The sequence below is a fragment of the Parasteatoda tepidariorum genome, chromosome 5, assembly GCF_043381705.1.
Source record: "Parasteatoda tepidariorum isolate YZ-2023 chromosome 5, CAS_Ptep_4.0, whole genome shotgun sequence".
Taxonomy (NCBI): Eukaryota; Metazoa; Arthropoda; class Arachnida; order Araneae; family Theridiidae; genus Parasteatoda; species Parasteatoda tepidariorum.
The window spans coordinates 7,911,213-7,930,774 of NC_092208.1; the positions used below are offsets into that span (position 1 = coordinate 7,911,213).

The 19,562-nt window shown below is 29.5% G+C and overlaps 1 long non-coding RNA gene across 4 annotated transcripts; it reads right to left on the reverse strand.

Moving 5' to 3' along the window:
- Positions 1-3,817: 3,817 nt before the first annotated feature.
- On the reverse strand, positions 3,818-13,161 carry LOC107451090 (uncharacterized). Of its 4 annotated transcripts, XR_006225552.2 has the most exons (5): positions 13,026-13,139; positions 10,388-10,439; positions 8,669-8,860; positions 7,165-7,511; positions 3,818-3,993 (listed from the first exon to the last, which is right to left on the reverse strand). It is a non-coding gene; the product is annotated as an uncharacterized lncRNA (long non-coding RNA). The 4 variants fall into 4 exon arrangements; XR_001585029.3 differs by lacking the exon at positions 10,388-10,439 and having other exon boundaries at positions 13,026-13,161; XR_006225551.2 differs by lacking the exon at positions 10,388-10,439 and having other exon boundaries at positions 6,987-7,511; positions 13,026-13,161.
- Positions 13,162-19,562: the final 6,401 nt, after the last annotated feature.

The following is a 19,562-nucleotide window of genomic DNA, read 5'->3' on the forward strand; positions in this document are numbered from 1 at the left end:
ATTGGCGTATTTAATTTAACTATTTAAAATAAAAAGATTTCAAATAATATTCAAAATGAAAAAAAATCTTCATTATTACTATTAATATCACTTTGAATTATAAATCGGAAGGAAGATAATTGTGCAAAATTTAATTTTCATCAAACGTATTCCTTTAATTGACTAAACATTTGCGATGCTTAAAAAACATTTTTCTTTTGTTGATTTTACTTCCAAGTTTCCCCCCTTTTTAATTTAATGAGAAAGTTGTATATTGAAGAGAAGTTTTTATCCAAACTTGCTTTAAAATGATCAGCCAGTTAATAAATACTGCAAATTATTTTATTATTAAAAAATGTGGTTATATTTTCGTTTAATTTTTGGAGTTTTTTTTTTTTTTTTATGTTTGCATGCATTTATTCAAGTTTTTAATCACTTACTTGATTTCTCTTTTCGTTTTATTTCGTTCGTTTTCTTTCTTTTTGCAACGTGTTTTTGTTCTTTCCTTTTTAATTATATAATTATTTTGTATTATTTTATTTTGTTTGGTTCTTTTGAGTTCTTCAATGTTAGAAACTAGATGGCATTGTAACAGACATTTCCCTCACATCCTTTATAACAGAAGGCGACAACTTGCAAAGACACCTGGAGGAGAGACCACCATGAAACTGCTGATGACCACAGCTGAACGAGAACTGCCCACACACCCAACAGATCCAGCAGAGATCAGGCGCATGAACTACCAGACTCCGGCTATGATAAACCATCCTCCTATACCAGTCACAGAGCTTGCCAATCATTTAAAGATGTTGAAAGCCAGTGACAATATGAAGTTCTCTCAGGAATATGAGGTTTGTAAGACATATGCACCAATTTTGTGAAATATTTGTTAACTAAACAGATATTATTTATAATTAAAATCCTAAATTATCATATGGTACACAATTTCCATTTATTTTTGTATTCATTGATGAATTTATGATTTTTGCCAGCTTTCTCTACTGTGAAAAAAAATGAATCTCATGTATGCTTTTTATATATTGTTCAAATATTTTTTTTTGTCAGGCATAAGACTCTCTCAAATCTGGGATCGTTAAGTTAATTTTATTTATTCCAATATTTATCTTAGTTTTATTTAATATATCTAAACATTTTGAAGGCAGTCGAAAATGAAAATTCAAAATGTATAAAAACTAATTAAATGAAAATTTTACTCTATAGATTGATAAAGATTTAAGGTCAGGTGATGTAAATTAAATTTTTTGATATAGCTTAGTAGGAAGTCACTGTATTTTATGTAAAGTTGTGTTTTTTCCTCCTTTGGCAAAATGGGAGCTTGATGGCGTGTGCACTTTTCAACTGTGTTCAAGAGTAATAATAAACAGTGTGCATGCGTTGCAATGGTGACTACTGCTGTTTGATAATTTTCCTTTTTTCATTTTGTTATGCATTAAGTTGGTGAGTTTATTTTTGCGATATACCAGAGAGATCCCATAAATAATTCTTGAGTCGTGCACATAAGAGAATTTCATCATTTGAACGATATATTTTTTATCTTTATTTAAGAATCAGAAATTCTAACCTACAGTTCAAACTAGATCGTTTTCAATACTAATTCAGGTGAATATCACAAATAAAGAGGGTCCCAAAGGTAAGAGTTGAAGTATTCATATTTTAAAAAAAATTAGACACCAACCATTTTGCCATCCCCTTTCAGCGATCACAATTTTGTTTTCTATTCAATTTCAGTTTTATAGTAGTTTTGCTGAATCTTTTAGATTGTCCTATAACAGTATAATTTTATTTAATTAAAAGCTTAAGTTAGCAACATCCCATTTTTCTAGACAAGTTTGAACATTTTGCAAATGTTTTATATATTTCCTAACTTTGTTGATAAGGTTATGAAGCTTTGTGATTCTTGACTGCTCTGAGGATCAACATGAAAATATGTACGTAGTGAATGATCTCCAAGTTAATTCCAAGATCATGGGTACTATTCTATAAATAGAATAGAATAGAAGGCCATTAACCTGCCATTGATGACGACGATGTCACTTTAATAACGATGAAATTAACAAGAGAAATAAAATTTTCTTTTGCAATTAAAATTTGGCAATGTTTGGTTGGCCCCCGAAAATTCGAGGGAAGTTTCGGTTCCATTTCAGAGAGTGGAAAATGAAACCTGAAATTGAGAATATCTTGCAAAATGAAGCAGAGTTAGTTGCACATGAGAGTGCAAGAATCCTTCCCAGTAGCTGGGTTGCCGCAAAATTGTGACTTGGTGATAGCCAGGGGGAAATATCCCTTTTGGCGTAGATAGGCACAATTTAAGCCTACTACTTCAATTTGGAGCATGTAGGCGCAAGTTTCCACAATTGGCGCAGCACTTGCATCACAGACCTAAATTATGACTTTCCATGATTTTTTTTTTTTTAAAAAAAATAGCATAAATCATGACAAATTTGTTCAATACCGAAATTCATGATTTTTCATGACTTTCCAGGTGAGCGGATACCCTGTTTGTATTTTGTTTGTTTCGAATAATCCCATACAGCAGAGATTAGTATTAATTACGTGAAAATAACGTTATAATGCCACAAGGCAAAGAGCAAAAAAACGTTTCCACCAAACGTTTTATTTACGTTTCAAGTGGTAGTCTCGAATCCGTTAAAAAAAACGTTAAAATTTGGGTTATTTTTAACATAAAAATTACCATTTTTTGCCTTTAATTTGACTATGGTGAATTTTGAAACCAATACTTGAAGTTATTTTAAGGAAATTGGTTTCTTTTTTAACGTATTTGATACGTTATTTTAACCAAGTTTTTAATGTTAATTTTCAGTTTTATAAGATCCATTTTTTTCACAATGAATACTGACGTTTTTTTAACTCTTATTTTTACCATTGTAAATTTCATTACATATTATTAACGTATTATTTGCGTTTTAGTTCTACGAAGCTTAACGTATCTTTAACGCTTATTTAACGTTGCAGATTTATACCATTTTAATACTAACCTGCTACATGGAGATTTATACCATGTAGCAGGTAGTATTAAAATATCAGTAACAATAATTCAATCACCATTATAAATGGTCATTAAAGACATATTTTTCACTTACTGCCACTAATATCAATCATATATATTTTTACTTACTGTTGCTAACATCAGTCATATTTCCATTTGTATCGCATATACATTTTATTTATTTTTGTACCTACAAAAGGAATACCAAAAAATTTATGAATTTTCTCTATGTCACATGGTAATATGCCCATAGTTTTCTCATTACCGCAGACTAGATTCTTCATTTTCATTACATTAGCTCCTCCTTACACTCTACTGAAATTGGAAAATTCACATTATTTTAAACTGAACTAATTCCTTAAAGTGCTGTCAGGATAATTTTTTTAAATTACTTCACATCAAAAAATTTGCAGAATTTAGCATTTGTTATGAAGAAAAACTATGATTTTATAGACTCCTACAGTGTTATAATTTAATGTTTATCATTCATATTAATTAAAAATATTAAACTAAAAGAAAAAAGTATATACTTTATTTGATATAAGTCTTCATTTTACTCAATTTAGTAGTTTACAGCTATGTTGCTACTTCCACCATGTTTTGCTTTGAAGTACCAAGAGAATTTTAATTTTTTTTTTAATAGAAAAAATATCAGATTTACTTTGATTCTAAGTTTAAAAATAAAAGTCATTATCATTAGAATTATGTTACGTTATAGTCTCAAGAACGAGTGCTTTACAACTGGTAAAGCAGTCCATCAACTAATACTTTTCTAAATACTGAAATAATTCTTAAATAAGAATTACTCCATTAACATAAAGAAACAAATTTTTACTTATATATACACAGTTTACATACATATTTTATTTACATATTTTACAATTTTTTAAGTCTACTTTTTGCAGACTTCAACCAAATCTTGATGGCTTCTTCCACCCTGCTGATTGTGTCAGCCTGCTCCTTAGCACTGTAATGCAGAGCAGCACCTGGAAGAAAAATTTATTATCGTAGTTAATGAAAATGCTCAAAACATTTAGATATTATAAAAAAAACTACCCAATTCTATGGACTTTATCGGAATTTATAATTTTAGATTCAATCATTATATCATTTTGAAGAGTTTTTGAACGATTTTTATGATTATTAAGATAACTCGTCCTTCAATAAATTTTTTACATTTACAGTATTAAAAATTTTTCTTGCAACATTTCTATAATGCTTATATCAAGCACTATGTTTAATGCAGTTTTGAGATCCAAATAGTTTCAAAGCTTAATTTTTATTTTTTAACCTGTTTGAAAATCAAGACACAAACATACATGCCAATAAGGACACAAAGATCTCATCCAAAAGGGAAGCTTACTACTCATCCCCATTATTTTATCTTACTAAACAACTAATGACATTTACATTCTTTTTAGGTGTAAAACATGCTAAAAATTTCATACTCATATCCTTAAAAAGACTCATGCATATAGTATATGTAAGAAGAATACTCTTGATATAGCAAAGTTGAAGGGACGGTAAAGTGTTTAAGAGGACAAGTATAGAACGAAATATGTATTCTAACATACTGCCCTAAAAATAATAGTCTGAAAATATAAAGAATAACTACTAACAAATATGTATGTTATTATAATGACTCTAACTCCAACAATGACTAAATACAACAATGATAATTTCATTTCTAAAAGTAATACAAATATAATTAAGCATTAAATAGAAAATTTTTGGTTTACAATAAACTTGCATTGTGATTTCTCCAAAAAAATTATTTATTTCAAAAAGAATTCATTATAACAGGTTTTAGAGACATCAAGAGTGTGAGAGAGAGTATTCATATATTTACATGCATATCTCATAACATGTGTGGATTGGGCAAAATAGTTTTTAAAGTGCTTGAAAACTAAAGCAGCAAATTAAAAAAAAAAAAAAAACTTGAATTTATACAAAATTTACTATTTGGATTTAAAAGCAAATCTATTCAAGTATTTCAATCTCTATATAGCCTTTCAAGAATCATTTATAAGTGATGGGCAAAATCTATAAATTGTTAACCTTTAAAACAAAAGAAAATTATTTGATTTTACACAACTGTTGAATGAATAAGCATGTCTGTTTAAATAATAGAAATCGAAATATATTTAAATAATAATAATTAAATTTAAGGGTCCTACTTACAAACTAAGGCAATTCAAACTAAAATAAATAAATTGACATACAAAATATTTTTAACAAGGAAAAATTTTGTGAAGTAACTCCTTTAACACAAAAATTTTGTAGGAATTTTTTTAGATCAAAAATCTTCCAAGAGCTGCCAGAATTCCTCCCAAACCTTGAATAAAAAATACTGTTTGATGAGGTGAAAGTTTTAGTTTTACTGAATCAAAAAAAATCTGTCTTAACTGTGGCATAAAAGAGTTCAGACTTACCAGCAATATAAACTAAATGGTTAAAATAGTAAATAGTATTGGTCTCTAAATATTAAGAGTACCTTGTTTTTAGAAAAACCAATTAATAGTTTCAATTATTTTTGTTAGATTTTTATTCATTAATATTAGTAGTAGTTGAAATATAGTAGTATATAATCCAAATGTTGTACATGATTGAACATTTAACGGGCTCCAATGGCAAAAAAAAAAAAAACTTTTCCTAGATTCCAACAATTTTTGACAGATTTTCAACATGTCATATAAAAAAACCAACCCGGATCATGGAGGAGCTTTCATAAAATGAGATAGTCCATTAAGATTCAATGAAATGATAGGTATAACGAAAACTGTTATACTCTGGATTTTCTTATTGATAGATTTTAAACTTCAAGAATAGAGTAAAGAAAGAGTGGAAACAACAAAATAGTTGAAAAAAATACAAAAGCAAATAATCTTTTTTTCTGCAGAATTATTTTCTAAAGATACTTTTCTTGTTCATCAGAAAGGAAAGAAATGCACCTGATTTCATACCTGTTCACCACCTGTTCTCATTTCGGAATAAAAAAAAAAATCGCCAATGACTGGCTTACTTCAGCTAAAATTTTAAATTTATAAAATAAAAATAAATAAATAATAATAAAATTTCTGAAATCACAGAAGCTTAAAAGATAATTCGGTCTAGAAATGTTTTTTCCTTCATTTTTTGAAAGAACACCATAATTTTAAAAGAGCATGATAAAAAATTTTATATTTTAATCAAATAAGACTTCGGAACACCATGAAATTTGTACATTCCATTTTAAAAATAAGATTTTCAGCGACCTAAATCCATGACTTTTCATGTTTTTTTTTTTTTTTTTTTTTTTTTTTTTTTTTTTTTTTTTTTTTTNATAGTTAAAATCATGACATTTCTTGACAAATTTTGTTCAATACTGAAATTCATGACTTTCCAGGTGTGCTGATATCCTGTAGATTAATGAACTCTGTTTCAACATTTTTTGTTGTACTTTATGTTATTTCTTTTTATTTTCTGCTGTAACTGTTCATAATCTGCTATCAGAAATAAAAAAAAATAAAAAACATAAAATAGTTGAAAACCAAATGTTTAAATATAAAAATTGAAAAAGAAACATGTAAAAAGGATAATTTGAAAGGTATACTATAATTTATTTTTAATCTTTTGATTTCCAAGGGAAATTTTGGGGATTTTTATAGTCATCAAAATAGAAAATCTGCTGTATTTTCCAGTTATGATTGACATTAAACATATTTAAAATGTTTTGTATTATTTTTACCCATAATTTGTAATATTAATATGCATTTAATTCATCAAAGATAGTTAAAAGATTTTTTTTAATTAATTTAAAAAGAGAGTTATAAATAAAAATAAACTGAATATTTTAGAACTAAAAAAAATTTGAACTGATTTTTATAAATTAGGTTCGCTTCAATATGTATTAGAAATACTTATTTAAATATATTCTAGCAAACAAGCAGTAATCTGTACAAAAATTCTATTTCAATAGGGATATTTTTAGGAATCTTACTTAATTTTTGGGAATTTCCTAAAATGTACAAAAACCAGAATTTCAATTAAACCAGTAGAGTTGGCAGCTATGGCATAGGGTTCTCAAAATGTGCTTTGAAATAACATTTGCAAGTCACATTAAAAATTTAAAAAAAGAAACATTTGAAAATAAATCTTAACAAATTCGGTTTGCTTACCTTCGAATTCTTGCTGGCTCACCCAAGCATACTGGGGCAATTTGGAATTTTCAGCCATAGGAATTAAATTTATAACTTCCCGATGTGGTGGCAGAGGTCGCTGAAATATCCAGCTGAGGATCATCCTCAAACAGCCTACTAGGAGGTCGAGGAGGCGCCCACTCTGACAGAAAGTTGCCTTCCGGCCTCAAATTCTTCAGCCTCCTCTCTCCAGCAGGCTGCTCGTCATCAGATGAAGACTATTCAGCTGAAATACAGTTCCTTTTTTTCTCTCTGCCACCTTCCTCGCTAGGAAGGAAATCCGAAGCTTGCTCCAGCTTTCATGTGACGAGCTTCCGCATAGGATACTGCAAATAAAATGAAATATTCTTTCAATTACAGTAATACCTTCGAAATTAATGAGTGCCATAGTTTTAAGACTTATTATCATCGGAAGCTAAAGATAGGCATATTTAATAACTAGGTTAAATTCATGTAACATTCTAACTACCTTTTTATTCTAAGATAGTACACTCCAGGATCCTAATAAATAAAACCATAAAATGCAAGGCTTTGCATTTTATGAAATTATTTAATCTAGATATTTTTTCATATTTTTAAACTTCACTTATCTATCAATTTTACTAAAGCGCCATAAAATAATTCAAAAAGTCTGAACAGATTACTGATTTCTCACAAATTTAGGATTCATTGTTGTTGTAGTTGTAGTTAATTCACGTCGCACTAGAGCTGCACAATGGGCTATTGGCGACGGTCTGGGAAACATCCCTGAGGAAGATCCGAAGACATGCCATCACAATTTTGATCCTCTGCAGAGAGGATGGCGCCCCTGCTTCGGTAGCCCGACGACCTGCACGCGAAATCGAGCACTTTACGATAGAACAGTTTAACGAGGACCAATACCGCACACCCTCGGTCCCTACGCAGACTTATCCAAGTGGTCACCCACCCGCACACTGACCGCAGCCAGTGATGCTTGACTTCGGTGATCTACTGGGAACCGTGTCTTAACGATCAGTCCACTGAGGGACAAATTTAGGATTCAATTTTAACTTATATTAAAGAAATGTTCTGATTGGGCATGTAAGAGTAAGGAATACTTCATCAATCAACTTAGTTTTCTAGATCTGTTGGTTACCAACTGTTATTGTGAAAACTAATGTTATTTACCAAATATGTTGCAGGTTTTGGTTATAAGAAAGTTTTAAAAAAATCTAATATTATAATGATTTTTCATGAAATGTAGGTTCCATTACAAGTATTTCTGATTTAAAAAAAAGTTTTTAAAATTTGCCTTAATTTTTTTTGAAAATTTGAATCACAGATTTAAAAAAAAAACTATCTGTTATATTCCTCGCTTAACCGAATATTCAATTCCTGAAATAGCAGACAATCAACAACTAAAATTTAAATAAAAATTCAATTAAAATTTTAGGCTTTAAGGAATTTCACACAAAGAATAAAAGTAAAATGTATAGTACAGTCTAGAAAAAGTAAGACTTACTGGCTCGGCTCAATATCTTCTTCACTTTACAGACCTCCCGATCCTGACCGGGAGGACTATTTCTTTTTTGGTGAGTGGAACAACCCTTTCTTGGCCAATAGTTTCTTTCTTTCCATCACCTATCAGCCAAGAAATCCCGAAGATGTCCATCAACGAATCATCGTCAAACTCCACAACATCATATTGAAACATCTATTTATATATAAAACAAATTTCGTATTATCTATATCTTTTGCATATCTGTTTTATTTTGAGTGCACTAAATAACCTTCTTGGAACTTAATTATGTAAAAGCAACTAGAATTTATTAAATATAGGGTATGGTAGAGCCTAACAATTGCTTACTTCAATCTTTTTAGCAAGCTAAATTTCTATCTTTTTCTTGGTACTATATGCAGGGTATCTGCTACATTTTAGATTTTCAAATTCATGACTAATTCCAAGAATTTTTCATGACTTAACGAAGAAACTATTTTCTCCGACAAAAACACAACAATAAATTTAAAAAAGCTTTATAATAAAATTCATTGAAATGATAGATATAATCAAAAATGTTATACTCTGCAGCTTCATATTTATAGATTTTAAATTCAAAAAACAGAGTAAAGAAAGAGTTGAAGCAATAAAATAGATAAAAATAAATACAAAAGAAAATTATTTTTTTCTGCAGAATTACATTCTAAAGATACTTTTCTTGTTCATCGGAAAGGAAAGAAATACTCCTGATTTTCTCATTTCGAAATAAAAAAATTCGCCAATGACTGACTTGCTTTAGCTAAAATTTTAAATTGATAAAATAAAAAAAATTTTAAAAAAAATTTTGAAATCACAGAAGCTTAAGAGATAATTCGCTCTAGAAATGATGTCTTTTTTTTTTCATTTTTCGAAAGAGCACCGTAATTTTTAAAGAACACGATGGAAACATTTTATATTTTAATCAAATATGACTGTGAGTAGGGATTTTGTTTCAAATTCAGATATTCGGAACACTATGAAATTGGAGGGAGAGGGGTAAATTCCATTTTTTTCACGCCCCAAATTAATGACTTTCCAATGAGAGAAAATTTTATTATTGATGATTAGACATTACACATGATTGGACAAATACTATCATATGTATATCACACATCATACTTTTGCCCTTACTCAAAACTTAACTTAAATACCTTTTTTAGCTTAATATTTAACAATGTTATTACATATCAGCAATTAATTGTAAATTATATAATTAATCATTTTATTCATATCTGGAGGGAATTAATTTTACCGAAACTTCATGTTTTCCAAATTAAGTACTCAATATACTGTTAAAAATTATTCTTAAGAGATTAAAAATTCTACCATATTGCCAATATACTGTTAAAAAATCTGCTTTTAGCTGCATTTATATTGCACTAAATATGATTTAAAAGATAAGAAAGTAAGATAAGTAAAAAAGATAAGTTTACATAAGAAGATAAGTAAGAGACAAGGATTTCACTTGATGGAACAGATGATGGAATAACTCATATGTTTTCAATGGTATGTTAACGTGCCTCTCAGAGAACCAGCATCTCAAAGAATTATTGAGAAGTGTTGTCCCCAATTATTCACCGAATTTTTAAGAATTATCAAGAGAAGTTAAATAAATGTGTTTAATTTTTAAATTCAATGCACATATTTTGTACTTTTATTTATATGTTTTCAATAAATATAATTTCAGTAAAAAAAAATTCAAACCATTTTTGCTTAGCTTAATCGGAATATGCTTTAAATTCGATCATGTTTTGTCCTAAATGAAGTTTTAACATTAGTTAATAAAAAAGTACAACTGGTTAGAACATTAGATAAATTAAAAACAGAAGGAAATAAGAAAGGAAACATTATTCGAAAACTAGAAAAATTAACCCATAAAAATACGAAAATTTATAAGTGTCAAAAGAAACTAAAAATTATTTTAATCAAGAAATTTAATCATTTTAAAATATAAAAAGCAGCCATTAAAAATATTTAATGTCACAGGAACAAGGCAATAGTGAAAGCGAAAATAGCTCAATTATAAGTATTAAGAATTTAATTTATATAAATACACATTTTGAGAATTATATAGTGTATGAATTATATAAATTTGTTTTGTTCTATTCCAAAAATTACTACACAGTTCTATCTACAAGTTTTCACTTACAGTTTCAAACCTTGAGCATTGTTAAATTTCTCAGAAAGGTTTTATTTTTAACTTGTCTGTTTCATTCCTAATTCAATCAATTCTTATAATAATGATGTGCTTTCCTCTCTTTCCACTTGGACTTACATTTTTAAAATTTTTTTTTGTTGTTGTTTAATGTGTCTTTTTTAAAATTTTCTTAACACTCCATCGGGCGCGTTGATCTGACAGATACAGACGTGTCAATATCTCTGCTTTTGTCCCCTGAAACATTTTCTTACGACCTTGACCTTATCAGTATCTGTCCATCTGGCCCCCTGCTACTTTGGAATGCAGTAGTGACCAGTTCGGTGTAGGAGTATTTCCTGTTTCCAAGCTTGTTTGGAATTTTGTATCTGTTAGATACACGCGCCCGATAACGTTTGTCTCGTGAAGCTACATGGAAGTATTGAGATTCCCTGAGCGTTTTTGATTTATCTTTTTCCTACGATGAGTGCTAAACGCTTTTTAGATTTGAAAAATCAGAAAGACCTAGAGCTAGTTCATAGTATTCTATTTAGTGATGGAAATGAGGAATTAAATGCTGAAGAATTTGATGAAAGTGATGCTGACGAAGAAGATATTTTAGAAACACGTGAAGTTGATTGTCATGGCAGTAAAAGTGTTTATAATGACTCAGAACTCGATGATGATGTTAATAATGATGATTTTTATGTAGGAAAGGACAATAATACTTAAATGGGCAAAACAGATCGGAAGAAAAAATTTGACTTAAATTTAGAATCGGATTCAATTATAATAATTGATTTGTCACTTTTATATTATGTATTATTTGTGCATAACTGTCCTTTTTATACTTTTTCAACAGTTTAACATGTTTAATTAAATGTTTTTTACAGCATTTAACTTTTGTAATAGCGTTTGTGATTAATAAATAAAAATTATTATTGAAAATATTAAAAAATATATAAAAATTAAATAAAAATTAAAAATATACATAAAAAACTAATAAAAGGTCCGGGTGTAAAAGCCTGGACCTAAAAAGAGTAAAAATAGGAGATTTAAAGTAATACATATTAACAGAAAACACACAAAACAGAGATGTATCTGACAGATACATCGCGCCCGATGCCGTAAGTTTCGAGACGCGCCCGACGGAGTGTTAAGAACCACAGTTTTTTAAATATACATTTTATTACTATTCTTTTTCTCTTAGTTTTGTGTCTGATAATTTACCGATAAGTTCGGTTTTAGCTAGAAAAAAGTAACTGTGATTTTAAAACTATCTGTGCAACATTTTTATATTTTATATATAGCTTTGATAAAAGCTTATATCGACCATTAAATTAAAATAAATGTGACAGTCTTGTAACTAGAAATAAGCACTCTTGGTTATTAAGCATAATTGGAGAAGCTGAAGAATTATATTGAGTATCATTAGAATGATCAAAATAAAATTTATTAAAACACTATAGATGTGAAAGTGATTTAAATTCCACATGGATAAAGGAAAGAACATTGAGAGGAAAAAATAAATAAATTTAAGATCACTATCTTAGACCTTAAAATAAAAACCACGTGAGTTATCTCAATCATAATTTTAATAGTTCTAAATCTTAAATTTAAAAGAAAATAATATGATTGAGTTGTTACCGCATGGATTAAAAGAAATAACCACTATTCTCAGCATAAATTTTAAACTGAAAAATACATCGAACATTAATGGTAAAAATATACTGCAATAATTTCAAAAACTTTTGAGATTCGTGGAATAAAATTTATTACAACACCAAGGTGTAAAAGTGATTAAAATTCCCCATGGGTAAAAGAAAGAACACTGATAGAGAAAAAAAATCAGTTAATTTAAGATCACTATCTTAATAGTTTAAAACCTTAAAATAAAAACCACGTGGGTTATTACAATCATAATTTTAATAGTTTTAAATTTAAAAAATGCATATATCATATGATTAAGTTGTTACCACATGGATTAAAAGAAATATCCATGAAAGAACACTGAGAGGAAAAAAATGAGTTAATTTAAGATCACTATCTTAATACAATAAAATTAACAGTACTGTAACAGTAGCTGCTGTTAGACTAAAATTTTTTTAAAATAAAAACCCTATCAACTTAATTTTATAATTCAGATTGAATAATTAAACCTAATATTAAATAATAATGAAATCCAATATTTATAAAATTTCCACTTACCAAAATTTATTAACAGCTACACGTGCAGCAAAAATGGAGAAAACAACTTTTGTAGCTATCTCACACGAAATAAATGAATGAATAAAGTTTTCATAGTACTACCAATGCGCATGCGCTATACAAAACTGGTTTGGTTTATAGTTATCTTCCAGTGCAAGAAGCCCTCAGTACTGTATTACAAGGTACTCTGTCAGGATTTAGAATGCGCATGAAATAGTTTATACTTCATCCATCAAAACGCATTTTTCTTGTTTGACAATCTATACTAGGACTTGTAGGTCATTTAACTGGTTCAAAGGTCATTCAATGTTTCTGTTCTGGTCTGCCTTTCAAACGGGTGTGGATTTCGTTCATAGAGTCAACAATAGTTGACAAACTTGCGCCACTTACCCTAACATAATAATAACTAAATATAAATTATTGTTAAAAAAGTATGTTACACTCAATTTATATGTTTAATGAATGCAAACAGAATATATTAGAATGCCAAATAAATCAAGGAAAAAAAGAAAGGTATATTCAAAATTTGCACTTCAACTAGGTGCTTTCTCAATGTCCTAAAGAGAAATCTATATCTTTAGCTAGATTTCCAAGAAAATTTCGATACAATCCAAATTCTTCAAAATACAATTGATTTATGGCACAATTTATGAAAATAACAACATGAAGTCAAAATTTATGCTTTTGCATAAATTTTGGCTTTATGTTGATATTTTTAAATTGAGAGTAAAATACATACATTAAATTTATTAAGAAACCGAAGTTTACTTACTAAAGATTTTAACTGATAAATGCTAGAATATTTACTTTTTAATACCCATATTTATGGCTGTGGCTTAACAAATAAATAATTAATCAAAACAAATTAACAAATAAAATTTTAATTAATGTAAATATTATTAAATGTAAATATTTTTAATAATTTTTCGTCTTCTATTTGAAAAAAAAATTTTTTTTCGTTGACTTATTTTATAGGTTCTATGTTCTTGCAGCTTATATGCGCAATGAATAAAACTTATTATATTTTTATATTATTTCATTTTCATAATTGTTTTCGCTAATCTCTCTTTTCTTTTATTCCCTTTACCAGCGGGTGACCGAGCTCCGCTCGGAGAAAACAGGTATCGAAGCTAACTCGAAGATTTAAATTTTCAATTGTGATTTATCAAAACAATACATGCCATAAGAAAATTTGTGAAACCATTGGTGAAAAGATAACCGGTTAAAGTGCACCATTGTAAACTATCTAAACANAAAAATATGTACTGACTGTAATAACAATCAAAAAGTTTACTCAGTCCGATTAACTAAAGACAAATTTTATTTTCAACATTGAAAGTTCATTGTTAGTTGCTCTAGCCTACACCCTTGAGTGACATTAATTTCTAACCTTCCTTTTTGTCGTAACATTTAAAGGTTAACGAACATCTTATTCAACAAAAAAACAATTAATCAAAGCCATCGTTCCGTTTTCAAAAAGAGTAAGCCCTCAAAGCGAGATATTGCGAATCATATCATAGATAGGTATTGCAATTTTGATTTTTATTGCCTTCAAAGAACGTATTTCTAATTTGCATTTAGAGAAAGGAGGTTTCGAGGTGCAGCCTTTGGGTCAAAGATCCGCTCACCAAGTGATAAACACTGATTCTTCATTGTCTAACCTCAGACCTACTTAACCCTCATAAACATCTCATCTTAACTCTTTCCTCCAATTTTCTTTACTAAGCAAGCTTCAAGCTAAACAAATGCACTTTTTCTGGAAGATATTTATCGCGATGATAAGAGATTTCCAAATAATTGCGACACTGAATGCTTTGACCCCGTCTATGCAAGACAAAGAAATAATGTCACATCTTTTAAAATATAGAGCAGAAATCTTGTACTAATGTTATGTAATTTACTTCAAATACTTTGTTAAAAATTTATGACACCGCTTAAGTATTCTATCCGTTGGCAACACGTGAATAGTTCTTCGTTTATTGGCAAACTAAAAGGCAGATGTTTGGATGTTTCAAAAGGTAGTGATTAAATCGGAAACTTATTGCCTAAAGCTTATTTATAAAACAATATTCTCTAAGTATATATTTACTTCACTAACAGGCTTGATATATGGAACTAATACTTTATAAAAACAGTCCGAATAAAATTGAAGAACATTGTAAATTCTAACTGAATACTACGAAAAGAATTGGTTGAAGGTTATACCCAAAAGAGTAGTCTGGGTAAAGTAGCATTACAGAATTTTGTGATTGATTTATATGATTTAAACATATGGATCCGGTTTATTTAAATATCAGGAAACAACTTAAAAAACCTGGTAGTAAGTTTTTGTATATATATATATATATGCAGTGTTTTTATGATCAGTTTTTCCAAACTTCACATGAGTGAAAATTGTATTATCATCTTTCTTAACTCAATTCCAATAGGCAGTTTTTTGTTTGAAAAATAATTCATTTTCTTTCATCAGCTGGTTCCTTTTAACGAATAAATTTAGCTACCGCTAGACGTCCTTCATTAGGTGCATTACTTTCGGAATGAACTTCTATCATCTCCTCAAATTCTTTTTTAATGTGACTCATGTGTTTCGTTTTATGTAAGAGAATATTGTCCAATTTCAATACACAGTCGATTTTTTTAAATAATTGATTTTCTTTCGACTACTGATTCCTTATAACGAATAAATTCTGCTTTCGGTGTAACACTTTCGTAATAAACTTCTATCATCACCGATAATTCCTTCTAATGTGACCCGTTTTTCGTTTCAGACGAGAAAAAACTGTATTATGTTTTTAGACCAACTTCAAAAAGCTGTTTTTATTTTTAAAAATAATTTTTTTTCCTTCAACTACTGGTTACTTATAACGAATAAATTTTGCTACCACTAGAATTTTTCATTAGGTGTATTACTTTCTTAACAAACTTCTATCGCCACCGAAAATTCCATCTAATGTGAGCTATATTTTTCATTTTATATGTGAGCAAATTGTAATATTTTCTTTTTTCAGTCAATTCAATACGCATTTTTTTCTTCTAATAATTCATTTTCTTTCACCTGCTGATTCCTTTCAACGAATAAATTCTGCATTAAGTGTATCGCTTTCGTATCACTAGAAGTCTTGCATTACTTTCGTAATAAACTTCTATTATCACCACAAATTCCTCCTAATATGACCCATGTTTTTAATTTTAGATGAGAGAAAATTGTATTACTTTTTTTTTTCCTCGTTACATATGCAGTTACTTTTTTAAAAATAATATTTTTTTCCCCGGCTGAATGCTTCTAGCAAACAGTGAAAGGAAAGTATATTTGCATGATGAATAAAAATAATGGGAAATCATCCGACTTATTTGCGAGGAATTGCAGTCTCTTGATCTTGTTATCTTTTTATTGGAACAAATGTACGCATTTCAAATTATGAGCTATAAACGCCTAATCGTGACCGTACTCATTTGAATATTATGTACAGAAAATTAATACAATACACTTTCCTCTTATGCAATACCCCTTTTGGATACGAAATAAAAATCTTTCACTGTAGTAGAAAAGTGCTGTTTATAACACGCCATGGAGAACATCACGCCATAAGGAAACAAATCTTGTATTTTGCAATAAAAACTTTTGTTAGTATGCATTTCAGAAAAAGTATTTAACTGTACTTCTCTGCTGTGAGACATTGTTTCAGCTAGTAAGGAAATAGCTCCATTGCAGAATGATTTCCATAAACACGAATTTTATTTACTTTCACAATCATGTTTTTGTTAAAAATTTTAGTTATTTATCTTTCTTTTTTTAACTGGAAACAAAATTTGTGTTTACGAGATCGGTCCAAAAATCAATGTCAATAGTCCCAATAGCAAAAGCCCTTCAGCATGAAAGTGGGTTCTGAAGGTTATTACGCCTGACAGATTATTTTTCAATGGAGTTTTATTTATTTTTCTATTATTAAATAACAAAGAAATAAACGGAAAACCGCCCAGAATACTTTTCAATACATCTCTAAATTTGTTTCTAATTTTTTAAAAAAAATATGTGAATTGCGAGAACCTAACAAGTAAAGATTTTTTTTTCCTGTTATTTTATTACAGGCCTAGCTGTATAAGGATTTATTGTAAGTACCGTCGTATAAAATTCAACAACAAATCTAAACATCATATGAGTAGTTTTATGAATAGAATCATATCATATGAATAGAATATCATTCTAACAAATTTTGTTACATGTATGTCAGATTAAGCTGTTTTTTTTTTTTTTTTTGCAATAATAATTTCTGTCCGACTAAGTGAAGGTTGCAGACAGATTTGGATTTTAACAGATATTGTTTACAGTATTTCTTCGTTACGTTTACTTCTTCTTCTTTGTCAGCGCTACAGCCTCTTGCAGGCCTTGGCTGCCTCAACAGCTGACAAACACCAGCGCCTCCTATCCATGGCAACTCCTTTACAATTTCTAATCATTAGGGTTATATTAAAAAAAAAAAAAGAAATACCTGTGACGAGATTAGCTATTTTATATTGTACTGTTATTGTCGATGTCAATCATTTGAGTCTGTAATGTAACGCTGCTAGTCAATCAATGTAAAATCACTTATTAACATCTGATATGATAGTTTTAACAGTAGTCTATTCTAGATCTAGCTCAAAGTAGACACAAAACTTTTCTCTCAATCATCTTTAATCCGGATAGACACTAACTGCAGCACTCTGTGACTATCTCAAGCAGCAAGCTAAACAATATGGACCTAATTAGGTTAAATAACTAAAACACCAACATAGGGAACGCAATCAATTAGCGCTAACATAAGATTCTAATCTTGTTCTAAGGCAGCAAGCCAAATTAGATAAGTTTTTTTTCTCATGATACTAATTTTTCAAATTCAATAGTTTACAGGCGATGAACAACATCATGATGGAACCACTAGAAGATCTTGGTAAATACCAAACCCATTATCTAACCAACGTAACGATGGTTGGACGGTTAACATCCAATTGTGACAAATGATTTCCATTTACTGACATAATCAACCATATAATCAACTAATACTCCCCTTGTAGCAGGTCCACAGGTGCGGTGCAACAATAATTCTGATAAATTATCGCTACTAGGCCGGGATAGCCAGGTCGGTGGGGCGCTGGGCTCATGTCCAGGAGTTCATGGATAGGGCGCTGGGCCCATGTCCGAGAGTTTGTGGGTTCGAACCCCGCCGGCCGAAGACTCCACGTGTAGTAAAGTGACTGATGCACGTTAAATCTGTCGAGTCACAAAAGTCCTCCATGTTCCCATAACAAATCAACACCTCTGGGGATACTGGATTTGAGATTGATTTTTCTCTGATCCAGGTCAAAATTACGATCTGTGGATGAATGAATGGGTCCACCCTATAAAACGGGTGTGACGTTTGGTGTGGCAGAAGTCGTATTCTTGGCTATAGATGGCGCCACTGAAAACAAGAAACGCACACTCTGCCTTAAATTTGCTCGGTTTCACCAAGCAGGCTTGCCCGTGTGGCAAGTGGCATTAGAATCAACCAAACTTTTTTGGTTCTTTATGTGTATCATATGTTACTGTGATTCACCAAGTTGAGCAAAAGAACATTCTCCCTCTCCGTGTTCTACTACACCAGTGTTTCCGAAAGTGTTGTACACGTACTCCCAGGGGTACGGGAACAGTTTAGCGGGGGTACGCGTTTTCATATAAAATATCTTGCAACAAACGAAAATTTCAAAAAATTTTATTTAAAAACAAAGTTAGCTATGAAAATTTACGATTACGTATTTTTCGATTGGCTATTTTTTGCTGAGTTAACATTTAATAATTAGTGGTGTCAACAGCTAGCTGTGATTTTTAACTTTTGTGCAATTTTTTTTTATTACAGCAGCTGTTATCACAGCAAAAACAATATCATCCTTCTCACTGATAAAAATAAACTTTTTAACAAAACTTTGTACCAAAAAAGAAAAATAAACATATTTTTAATAAAATACATTCATTTTTTTTATTAGTGGTACACAAAAGTCATAAGTTTGGGAAACACTGCACTACACCAAGAACTATCCTCGTTTTAGTGTAGGGGAACACTTGGATAAACACTATTTTAGTATAAGGTAGTTGCTACCATTTTTTAGTGTTCGGATACACGAAATTTTTTTACAGTTTGTGTGAATTTAAAACAAATGGTGTTTTCGGTTACCGTTTCGGAAATTGTGGTCCCGTTCAATCAAAATACTTTTGTCCGCTTGTTTCTTTTTCTGTTCTTGTACATAATAATAATAATAGAAAAATTCTTTAATACTTTTCAAATTAGCTCTAAAGAAACTATTTTATCTCAATTTCATGATGAGGTGTCCAACTTTGTGCGATATCGACAAATTGGAAACAAAGTCAGTGCCATAAAACTGTTATTACTGGGTCCATTTGAATATTATTATGGTCAGAAAACAATAAAATTATAATAAAATTAGAACATTTTAAGCCAATAATAATGACATCATAAGTTACTAATAACACAAAGTTAGCCATATTAATTCATAATCTCC